Source organism: Salvelinus fontinalis, chromosome 16, assembly GCF_029448725.1.
Source record: "Salvelinus fontinalis isolate EN_2023a chromosome 16, ASM2944872v1, whole genome shotgun sequence".
NCBI classification, from domain to species: Eukaryota; Metazoa; Chordata; class Actinopteri; order Salmoniformes; family Salmonidae; genus Salvelinus; species Salvelinus fontinalis.
This window is the reverse complement of record NC_074680.1, coordinates 44702354-44714803: the sequence shown is the minus strand read 5'-3', so window position 1 is coordinate 44714803 and position 12450 is coordinate 44702354. Positions and strand designations below refer to the sequence as shown.

The window sequence follows — 12450 nt, the reverse complement described above, 5'->3', positions numbered from 1 at the left end:
GTACTGTGAGACGCCTAAGACAGCGCTACAGGGAGACAGGACGGACAGCTGATCGTTCTCACAGTGGCAGACCACGTGTAACAACACCTGCACAGGATCGGTACATCTGAACATCACACCTGTGGGACAGGTACAGGTTGGCAACAACAACTGCCCGAGTTACACCAGGAACGCACAATCCCTTCATCAATGCTCAGCCTGTCTGTAATAGGCTGAGAGAGGCTAGACTGAGGGCTTGTAGGCCTGTTGTAAGGCAGGTGCTCACCAGACATCACCGGCAACAACGTCGCCTATGGGCACAAAGCAACCGTTGCTGGACCAGACAGGACTGGCAAAAAGTGCTCTTCACTGACAAGTCGCAGTTTTGTCTCACCAGGGGTGATGGTCGGATTCGCGTTTATCGTTGAAGGAATGAGCGTTACACCGAGGCCTGTACTCTGGAGAGGGATCGATTTGGATGTGGAGGGTCCGTCATGGTCTGGGGCGGTGTGTCACAGCATCATCAGACTGAGCTTGTTGTCATTGCAGGCAATCTCAACGCTGTGCGTTACAGGGAAGACATCCTCCTCCCTCATGTGGTACCCTTCCTGCAGGCTCATCCTGACATGACCCTCCAGCATGACAATACCACCAGCCATACTGCTCGTTCTGTGTGTGATTTCCTGCAGGACAGGAATGTCAGTGTTCTGCCATGGCCAGCGAATAGCCCAGATCTCAATCCCATTGAGCACGTCTGCGACCTGTTGAATCGGAGGGTGAGGGCTAGGGCCATTCCCACCAGAAATGTCTGTGAACTTGCAGGTGCCTTGGTGGAAGAGTGGGGTAACATCTCACAGCAAGAACGGGCAAATCTGGTGCAGTCCCTAAGGAGGAGATGCACTGCAGTACTTAATGCAGCTGGTGGCCACACCAGATACTGACTGTTACTTTTGATTTTGACCCCCCCTTTGTTCAGGGACACATTCCATATCTATTAGTCACATGTCTGTGGAACTTGTTAATTTTTTGTCTCAGTTGTTGAATCTTGTTATGTTCATACAAATATTTACACATGTTAAGTTTGCTGAAAATAAATGCAGTTGACAGTGAGAGGACGTTTCTTTTTTTGCTGAGTTTAGTTGTACATGCATGTGTGTGTGTGTTCATGTGTGTGTGTGTTCATGCGTGTGTGCTTGCATGTGCATGCATGTGCTTGTGTGTTTGTGTATGGATGTGTGTGTGTGTTTGCTCGTGTATGTGTAAGACCAGGTCAGGATGTTGTGTTTAGGGACCAGTAGATTGTATTTAATCTGGTTGTTGTGTGTTAGTTCAGCTAGAGAGGCTGCGGGTGCCATAAACTCGTAGGTACTAGCCAACATTAATTAAACAACATGACATGAGGCCCATCCTCGTCTGTAGAACCTGAGAAACAGCATGACATGAGGCCCATCCTTTCTGTAGAGCCTGAGAAACAGCATGACATGAGTGTCACGATCATCAAAGGGACTGAGAGAGGACCAAGGCGCAGCGCGTGGAAAGTACATCTTCTTTTTATTATAAGAAGGAAAAAACAAAACAACAAACAAAACAGACGACCGTGAAGCTATCAAACATAAGTGCTGACACAAAACACTTCGACATAGACAATTCCCCACAAACAGCTAAAGCCTATGGTTGCCATAAATATGGCTCCCAATCAGAGACAACAATAACCAGCTGTCTCTAATTGAGACCCAATTCAGGCAACCATAGACTTTCCTAGATACCTACACTCAACCATAGACACAGCTAGACTTCTATACTAAACATAAACCCAACTACTCTAATAAACCCCCTAAACTTTACAACCACCCTAGACACTACAAAAAACACATACATTCCCCATGTCACACCCTGACCTAACTAAAATAATTAAGAAAACAAAGAATACTAAGGCCAGGGCGTGACAATGAGGCCCATCCTCGTCTGTGTAGAACCTGAGAAACAGTATGACATGAGGCCCATCCTCGTCTGTAGAACCTGAGAAAGAACATGACATGAGGCCCGTCCTCGTCTGTAGAACATGAGGCCCATCCTCGTCTGTAGAACATGAGAAAGAACATGACATGAGGCCCGTCCTCATCTGTAGAACATGAGGCCCGTCCTCGTCTGTAGAACATGAGAAAGAACATGACATGAGGCCCGTCCTCGTCTGTAGAACATGAGGCCCATCCTCGTCTGTAGAACATGAGGCCCATCCTCGTCTGTAGAACATGAGGCCCATCCTCGTCTGTAGAACATGAGGCCCATCCTCGTCTGTAGAACCTGAGGCCCATCCTCGTCTGTAGAACCTGAGAAACAGCATGACATGAGGACCATGGAGAGACATGGAGCAACATTGTTAACCTGTCTAGGATCAGCGTGGCGCTAGCGGCACCCCCCCCCCCCCCCACTGAAAAACCAGTGCCGCGAAATTCAAAAAAAATTTTTTTTTTAAATATTTAACTTTCACACATTAAAGTCCAATACAGCTAATGAAAGACACAGATCTTGTGAATCCAGTCAACATGTCCGATTTTTAAAATGTTTTACAGGGAAGACACAATATGTAAAGATGTACATCTATTACCTAAAAACACATTAGCATAATCCACCATCTTTTATTTGTCCACCAACACCAGTAGCCATCACCAATTCGGCTAAACTAAGATATTTATAGCCCCTAACCAACAAAAAAACTCATTAGATGACAGTCTGATAACATATTTATGGTATGGGATAGGTTTTGTTAGAAAAAAGTGCATATTTCAGGTAGATGGCATAGGTTACAATTGCACCCACCGTCACAAATGGAATAGAAAAACTACTTAGAGCAACGTGTTTACCTACTTACTAATCATCAAACATTTCGTAAAAATACACAGCATACACGAATCGAAAGACACAGATCCTGTGAATACAGACAATATTTCAGATTTTCTAAGTGTCTTACAGCGAAAACACAATAAATCGTTATATTAGCATAGCACATAGCACATAGCAGCCCAGCATTGATTCTAGCCAAAGTGAGCGATAAAAGTCAACATCGCCAAAAGATATTAATTTTTTCACTAACCTTCTCAGAATTCTTCCGATGACACTCCTGTAACATCATATTACACATTCCATATAGAGTTTGATCGCAAATGTTTATATTTAGCCACCAAAATCATGGTTAGACAATGTGAAATGTAGACAAGCTGGTAAAGAAAAAGTCCTTGCGCCACTTAGACAGTGATCTACTCTTATACATAAATACTCATAAACGTGACTAAAAAATATAGGGTGGACAGGGATTGATAGACAATTTAATTCTTAATACAATTGCGGAATAACATTTTTTTATTTATCCTTACTTTTCAATACAGTTTGCGCCTAGCGAAGCTACGTCATAAAACATGGCGTCCTAAGCCACTAAAATGTTTCGACAGAAACACGATTTATCATAATAAAAATGTCCTACCTTGAGCTGTTCTTCCATCAGTATCTTGGGCAAAGGATCCTTTCTTGAGAGCAATCGTCTTTTGGTGGAAAGCTGTCCTCTTGCCATGTGGAAATGCCTACTGCGTTCGGGATGAACTGAAAAGCGTGCCCAACTATTCACATCGTTGCAAAAATAAATGTCCCAAAATCGCACTAAACGGATATAAATTGCTATAAAACGCTTTAAATTAACTACCTTATGATGTTTTTAACTCCCATAACGAGTAGAAACATGACCCGAGTAATATTACCCCCTTCACTAACGCTTGGAACAGGAGCGGGCAGGTGTCCTCTAGGCGCATGACGCAGCTCCAAAAGAATGACTAGCTTCAGGGTTTTTTCATTTGTGGGGCCTGTGAACGCGCAATCGACCCCATTGGAATCGTCATCACGTAAAGGCATCCAGGGGAAGACGTAAGAAGTGTCCGTATAGTCATAGCAATATCAGTGCCGTTTTAACTGACTTCAGAACAGTGGCCAACATTTCTGAAATCTGAATCCATGTCAGGGAAATTGCTGTAGAATGGGCTCTGTTCCACTTAGAGACAAAATTTCAACTCCTATAGAAACTATAGACTGTTTTCTATCCAATAATAATAATAATATGCATATTGTACGATCAAGGATTTTGTGGGAAGCCGTTTCAAAAATTACCAAATTAGCATAAATAGTCTAAACAGCGCCCCCATCCCCAACAGGTTTTAAAAGGAATTGGCTAATCAGAAAAGAGTTCATTAAGAACTAGTAATATATTGGGGTTGTTCAACATTGCATTTTGGGTAAATCATGAGTGACTGACTTAATCTACAAATAATAAATTAGTAGTTATGAGGCAAGGTGATTTAAATCAGTGTCTGCAGTCGCTTGCACTAAAATATCGAACAAGCTCAATTACTTTATACAATTAAGCCATGGACGAGTTAGTAGTCAACCTATTAGTGCAAACGTCATAACAATGCAATATAGGCGGCAAAGCTGCGCAGTTCGTGTTCTTCCGTACCCGCCCCCGGGCATACGTCCACCCAGGGGTGGGCCAGATAGGGCAGGTTACATTCAGGAGGTTCTGAGCAGCTCAATGAATATTCAACAAAAAGTAAGAATCTTACGTGATCTGTCTTCATATAGTAGGCTCGGCTAGTGTAGCCAAACGTTCAGAAATAAACTATAGCCTAGTTCTCAATGAGTGCGTAAAATTCTTCGAGAGAAGAGATATATCATATCATATAAGGAATGATATATTGAATGATATATCTACCAGTTTGGTCTATAATTTGAACGAGTGTAGGCTATTTTGCTGAGTTGCAGTGTTGAGCCCATAGTTGAGCTGAGATCGAGGTGAGCTGTTGTCTGTCCCTCGTGATCTTCCTGATTAATCAGCACAAGTTTAATAATAGTTCCAGCGCGAGCGAGACATAATCCCGATTAACATTAGCCGCCCCGAGGGCAAATAATAGCCTACCCCAAAACCACACGCGTGCACGCACGCACACACACAACCCCCGACTCAGGCCGAAAAGAGAAGGATAGATAATGTTTATTTCTCTATACGGGGAGTGGTGTTCAGATTAAGTAAACGAAAGCATTATCGGGCGTATAGTTCGAGGAGAGACCTGAATGCGCGTGCTCCATGATACGGTCTAAACGGAGCGCACAGTTGTGTGTGAACGTTTACGTGAGAGCTTGTGTGTGTGTGTGTGTGTGTGTGTGTGTGTGTGTGTGTGTGTGTGTGTGTGTGTGTGTCCAGAACTACACAAACCACCCTGCCTCTGTAAATCATATTATTGTCTGTGAATTCCTGTCCTCTGGCGGACAAGATGTGAGTGAGACGGAAATCGATAGGGGAGGAACCTCGTGGGAGCAGGCTTTATACAATCGGTTAACCCTCGCGCTGCTCCTGTCCCATGCGGGGACATGGTTGAAGGACGGGAACACGTTTTTTCCCTACTATATTAGGGTACTAACTTATCATTCTCAGCACTATCGACCAAGATCAGGAAAAGAGAAGAGAGAGGAACATAAACGTTTTCCAAAACGAGAGGACTGAGTGAACGGCCATAGGGCGACCGGGGCCAGGGCTCCTTACTGATCCGGTGTAAATATGACGTCTCTGTTCGGTTCAGCTCGCGCTCTGAACGCTGTTCTGATCAAAGACAACCCGGGATAATAGAAAAATACTCCAGGGACCTCAACACACACAAACACACACACACACACACACACACACCACAGAGCGCGCGGCACAGCACAAGCCATCCAGCATGACAGCGCGAGCAGCAGCGGAGGAGCTCACCACGGACGGGCAACAGAACCTCTTCATCAGCATGAGATGAGGTCTAGAGACTTGTTAATAAAGTTGTATCGGTCATTAATTTATCCAGCCACACTTCTACGGCCGCTCGGTCGGCACCTTCAGCAGAGGAGCAGCAGGTATAAGACAGCGGACGGTGCTGGGAACTACTGCACTTGTGAAAAGAAGACGCACGGCGCACTACTATCAGGGGAAAGTTGTGCGCAGCACCGGAGCTGGGGGATACCTATTTGGAAACGGACAGACGACGCACTGCGAGGACAACAAGCTGTGTTGTGTGTATTGGAGTGTGTCTGTGTGTCTAGTTGGAGTGCGTATTGCAGTGAGGGAGTGTGTGTGTGTGTGTGTGTGTCTGTAGTTGAAGCGATTAAAAGGTGTTTTAATCCTGGAACACGCAGCAGCGGTATCGGCTTCTGTTTCACCTGGAACCCGCGAGACAACAACACAACTCAGGTAACCTATTCTATTACCGGTCCTGTTCGAACCCCGTCTGTCTGAGACTTAACTGTTGTTCATTGTAATGACATAAGTGAAAGTTAAAAGTAATATGGTCTCTAACGAGGCTGTCCTTTTACGCAGCATCGTTGCACAAATGGCCAAATGTTGGCAGCGCCTCATGGGTCACAGCAGTAGTCTGTGTTTAGAACCGCGGATCAGACAGGGGAACATTAGCTTATAATAGCATATAGCCTTTCTCTGTCCCTCTCTTTCTTTCTCTCTCTCTCTTTCTCTCTCTCTCTTTCTCTCTCTCTTTCTCTCTTTCTCTCTCTCTTTCTCTCTTTCTCTCTCTCTCTCTTTCTCTCTCTCTCTCTCTCTCTCTCTCTCTCTCTCTCTCTCTCTCTCTCTCTCTCTCTCTCTCTCTCTCTCTCTCTCTCTCTCTGTGTGAGAGAGAGAGACCTCTGGTCAGGTACTTCAGGGACACGTCCTGCTTTACCTACAGTACTGGCAGCTCTGTGTTTGTAAGTTGCCATGCAGCGAAAGTGGTGACATGGCAGATATGTCTGATGACAACTACAGAGGAGACAGCTACAGACAGTACAGATAATACTGGCAGCTACCGGCAGCACAGACAGTACAGATAATACTGGCAGCTACCGGCAGCACAGACAGTACAGATAGCGACAGACAGTACAACCAGCTACCGGCAGCTACTGACAGTACAGACAGCTACAGACAGCTACAGACAGTATGGTATGGGACACATTCAGCGGAATGCCTTTTGACTGTGTGTGTGTGTGTGTGTGTGTGTGTGTGTGTGTGTGTGTGTCTTATTAACACCTCCCCTGAATAAGCATAATAAGCATTGCTCAAAGTGCTTGTAGTTATGTGGCTGTGTTTAAGAGAGTCTACGTTTCGATCACATGACTAATATCATCATTATGTGATGTTTTAATGACTAACTCATACACACACACACACACACACACACACACACACACACACACACACACACACACACACACACACACACACACACACACACACACACACACACACACACACACACGCGCACCGGGGAGAAGGATGGATGGAGGGTGGGAGGGTTGTTAAAGAATTATAATATCAAGTTGTTACAGTATAAATCAGGTCTGGCCGTCAAGAGGGTCTGTGAGGTTATAGGTCATCAGGAGGGTCTGTAAGGTTACAGGTCATCAGGAGGGTCTGTTAGGTTATAGGTCATCAGGAGGGTCTGTGAGGTTATAGGTCATCAGGAGGGTCTGTGAGGTTATAGGTCATCAGGAGGGTCTGTGAGGTTATAGGTCATCAGGAGGGTCTGTGAGGTTATAGGTCATCAGGAGGGTCTGTGAGGTTATAGGTCATCAGGAGGGTCTGTTAGGTTATAGGTCATCAGGAGGGTCTGTTAGGTTATAGGTCATCAGGAGGGTCTGTTAGGTTATAGGTCATCAGGAGGGTCTGTGAGGTTATAGGTCATCAGGAGGGTCTGTGAGGTTATAGGTCATCAGGAGGGTCTGTTAGGTTATAGGTCATCAGGAGGGTCTGTGAGGTAATAGGTCATCAGGAGGGTCTGTGAGGTTATAGGTCATCAGGAGGGTCTGTGAGGTTATAGGTCATCAGGAGGGTCTGTGAGGTTATAGGTCATCAGGAGGGTCTGTGAGGTTATAGGTCATCAGGAGGGTCTGTGAGGTTATAGGTCATCAGGAGGGTCTGTTAGGTTATAGGTCATCAGGAGGGTCTGTTAGGTTATAGGTCATCAGGAGGGTTTGTTAGGTTATAGGTCATCAGGAGGGTCTGTGAGGTTATAGGTCATCAGGAGGGTCTGTGAGGTTATAGGTCATCAGGAGGGTCTGTTAGGTTATAGGTCATCAGGAGGGTCTGTGAGGTTATAGGTCATCAGGAGGGTCTGTGAGGTTATAGGTCATCAGGAGGATCTGTGAGGTTATAGGTCATCAGGAGGGTCTGTGAGGTTATAGGTCATCAGGAGGGTCTGTGAGGTTATAGGTCATCAGGAGGGTCTGTGAGGTTATAGGTCATCAGGAGGGTCTGTGAGGTTATAGGTCATCAGGAGGGTCTGTGAGGTTATAGGTCATCAGGAGGGTCTGTGAGGTTATAGGTCATCAGGAGGGTCTGTGAGGTTATAGGTCATCAGGAGGGTCTGTTAGGTTATAGGTCATCAGGAGGGTCTGTTAGGTTATAGGTCATCAGGAGGTTCTGTTAGGTTATAGGTCATCAGGAGGGTCTGTGAGGTTATAGGTCATCAGGAGGGTCTGTTAGGTTATAGGTCAGCAGGAGGTTCTGTTAGGTTATAGGTCATCAGGAGGGTCTGTGAGGTTATAGGTCATCAGGAGGGTCTGTTAGGTTATAGGTCATCAGGAGGGTCTGTTAGGTTATAGGTCATCAGGAGGTTCTGTTAGGTTATAGGTCATTAGGAGGGTCTGTGAGGTTATAGGTCATCAGGAGGGTCTGTTAGGTTATAGATCATCAGGGGGGTCTGTGAGGTTATAGGTCATCAGGAGGGTCTGTGAGGTTACAGGTCATCAGGAGGGTCTGTGAGGTTATAGGTCATCAGGAGGGTCTGTGAGGTTATAGGTCATCAGGAGGGTCTGTGAGGTTATAGGTCATCAGGAGGGTCTGTGAGGTTATAGGTCATCAGGAGGGTCTGTGAGGTTATAGGTCATCAGGAGGGTCTGTGAGGTTATAGGTCATCAGGAGGGTCTGTGAGGTTACAGGTCATCAGGAGGGTCTGTGAGGTTATAGGTCATCAGGAGGGTCTGTGAGGTTATAGGTCATCAGGAGGGTCTGTGAGGTTATAGGTCATCAGGAGGGTCTGTGAGCTTATAGGTCATCAGGAGGGTCTGTGAGCTTATAGGTCATCAGGAGGGTATGTTAGGTTATAGGTCATCAGGAGGGTCTGTTAGGTTATAGGTCATCAGGAGGGTCTGTTAGGTTATAGGTCATCAGGAGGGTCTGTGAGGTTATAGGTCATCAGGAGGGTCTGTGAGGTTATAGGTCATCAGGAGGGTCTGTTAGGTTATAGGTCATCAGGAGGGTCTGTGAGGTAATAGGTCATCAGGAGGGTCTGTGAGGTTATAGGTCATCAGGAGGGTCTGTGAGGTTATAGGTCATCAGGAGGGTCTGTGAGGTTATAGGTCATCAGGAGGGTCTGTGAGGTTATAGGTCATCAGGAGGGTCTGTTAGGTTATAGGTCATCAGGAGGGTCTGTTAGGTTATAGGTCATCAGGAGGGTTTGTTAGGTTATAGGTCATCAGGAGGGTCTGTGAGGTTATAGGTCATCAGGAGGGTCTGTGAGGTTATAGGTCATCAGGAGGGTCTGTTAGGTTATAGGTCATCAGGAGGGTCTGTGAGGTTATAGGTCATCAGGAGGGTCTGTGAGGTTATAGGTCATCAGGAGGATCTGTGAGGTTATAGGTCATCAGGAGGATCTGTGAGGTTATAGGTCATCAGGAGGGTCTGTGAGGTTATAGGTCATCAGGAGGGTCTGTGAGGTTATAGGTCATCAGGAGGGTCTGTGAGGTTATAGGTCATCAGGAGGGTCTGTGAGGTTATAGGTCATCAGGAGGGTCTGTGAGGTTATAGGTCATCAGGAGGGTCTGTGAGGTTATAGGTCATCAGGAGGGTCTGTGAGGTTATAGGTCATCAGGAGGGTCTGTGAGGTTATAGGTCATCAGGAGGGTCTGTTAGGTTATAGGTCATCAGGAGGGTCTGTTAGGTTATAGGTCATCAGGAGGTTCTGTTAGGTTATAGGTCATCAGGAGGGTCTGTGAGGTTATAGGTCATCAGGAGGGTCTGTTAGGTTATAGGTCAGCAGGAGGTTCTGTTAGGTTATAGGTCATCGGGAGGGTCTGTGAGGTTATAGGTCATCAGGAGGGTCTGTTAGGTTATAGGTCATCAGGAGGGTCTGTTAGGTTATAGGTCATCAGGAGGGTCTGTGAGGTTATAGGTCATCAGGAGGGTCTGTGAGGTTATAGGTCATCAGGAGGGTCTGTGAGGTTATAGGTCATCAGGAGGGTCTGTGAGGTTATAGGTCATCAGGAGGGTCTGTGAGGTTATAGGTCATCAGGAGGGTCTGTGAGGTTATAGGTCATCAGGAGGGTCTGTGAGGTTACAGGTCATCAGGAGGGTCTGTGAGGTTATAGGTCATCAGGAGGGTCTGTGAGGTTATAGGTCATCAGGAGGGTCTGTGAGGTTATAGGTCATCAGGAGGGTCTGTGAGCTTATAGGTCATCAGGAGGGTCTGTGAGCTTATAGGTCATCAGGAGGGTATGTTAGGTTAGTGGACACTTGGACTGAGATCACTGGGACTACTGCTGGGGAAAAGCCCTCACATCTCTCTCTCTCTTTGTCTCGTCTGTCTGTCTGTCTGTCTCGTCTGTCTCGTCTGTCTGTCTGTCTGTCTGTCTGTCTGTCTGTCTGTCTGTCTGTCTGTCTGTCTGTCTGTCTGTCTGTACAATGGATTGTGATGGCTGGATTCACAAAACTTGCCGATTTGAGTGAGGTTGTGTGGTTGTCTGCAGCTGTTAAAGCAGAAGTGTCCTCTCTCACGTCTTCCCGACTGCTACAGTAGGTTCCAGAGGGACTCTTTCCAGGGGCTACTGGAGAGAGATGAGGCTTGACTGGGTAGACAGGGTTGACGACTGCGGTCTCCTCCTTTGCCATCACTGCTGTTAGGGTTGGGTGATATATCTTGTTTTAAAGCTGGATTCCTTAGTTGCTCCTTCCACTTTTGGACTTATAAATTCATGATATATACCCATTGATTCACAATGTAACCTCATGAACAATGTAAACAAACACTGTATTGCCTCAAAACATGGTTAATACTATAATTTTGATGCCACGGATGGTCAGTCCTTGCATCCATAGCTCTGTCTAGGAATTTGAGAGTGGTTACATTTTTCCAGGTCCATCCCATCAGCTTTTTACCAAAACAGAGGCGGGGTGTAAAAGTTGTTATTGTTTTAATTAAGGACTCTAGCTTTAAGGTATACCGGCATGGATCCACAAACCGGTAGAGATTTTTACAATACCGTCTGTATTGCTATTTTGTTACAGTGCTAAATAAATGAAAAGTTATATAAATTGGATTACTTCTCTTTAAGTTGTTGTCCTAGTTTGGTTGAGTATAAAACCATCAGAATGGACAAAGCCATTAAAAGCCACTTAGGATTCATCTGTTTCCATCCTAGGTTTCTTACCCTTCTCGTAATACATGTTTAGAAGTTTTATCATTCAGAAACATAAAATATGGCCAAATTCAAATAGACATTGGACGTCCATCCATGTTCCGAGGACGTCGGGAGATGCCTTCAAAATCTGTCACTAGGGGCAACGGTGAGCGCTATTACTATCGAGTAGGCTTGGGTGATGGATGGGGGTGTTGTGGATGGGGGTGGTGTGGATGGGGGTAGTGGATGGGGGTGGTGTGGATAGGTGTGGTGGATGGGGGTGGTGGATGGGGGTGGTGTGGATAGGTGTGGTGGATGGGGGTGGTGGATGGGGGTGGTGTGGATAGGTGTGGTGTGGATGGGGGTGGTGGATGGGGGTGGTGTGGATAGGGGTGGTGGATGGGGGTGGTGGATGGGGGTGGTGTGGATAGGTGTGGTGGATGGGGGTGGTGTGGATAGGGGTGGTGGATGGGGGTGGTGTGGATAGGGGTGGTGGATGGGGGTGGTGTGGATAGGGGTGGTGGATGGGGGTGGTGTGGATAGGGGTGGTGGATGGGGGTGGTGGATGGGGGTGGTGTGGATTGGTGTGGTGGATGGGGGTGGTGGATGGGGGTGGTGTGGATAGGTGTGGTGGATGGGGGTGGTGTGGATAGGTGTGGTGGATGGGGGTGGTGTGGATAGGGGTGGTGGATGGGGGTGGTGTGGATAGGGGTGGTGGATGGGGGTGGTGGATGGGGGTGGTGTGGATAGGTGTGGTGGATGGTGTGGATGGGGGTGGTGTGGATAGGGGTGGTGGATGGGTGTGGTGGATGGGGTGGTGGATGGGGGTGGTGTGGATAGGGGTGGTGTGGATAGGGGTGGTGTGGATAGGGGTGGTGGATAGGGGTGGTGGATAGGGGTGATGGATGGGTGTGGTGGATGGGGTGGTGGATGGGTGTGGTGGATGGGGGTGGTGTGGATAGGGGTGGTGTGGATAGGGGTGGTGGATAGGGGTGGTGGATAGGGGTGGTGTGGATG

General features: G+C 46.8%; 1 protein-coding gene across 1 annotated transcript in view; it reads left to right on the top strand.

Moving 5' to 3' along the window:
* The first annotated feature begins 5263 nt into the window (after positions 1-5263).
* Positions 5264-12450, top strand: part of LOC129813232 (ALK and LTK ligand 2b-like) — a 30183-nt gene continuing 22996 nt past the window's right edge. The window contains exon 1 of the mRNA XM_055865522.1: positions 5264-6241. The gene's annotated coding sequence lies outside the window, so the exon portion shown is untranslated. The remainder of the gene's footprint in view (positions 6242-12450) is intronic.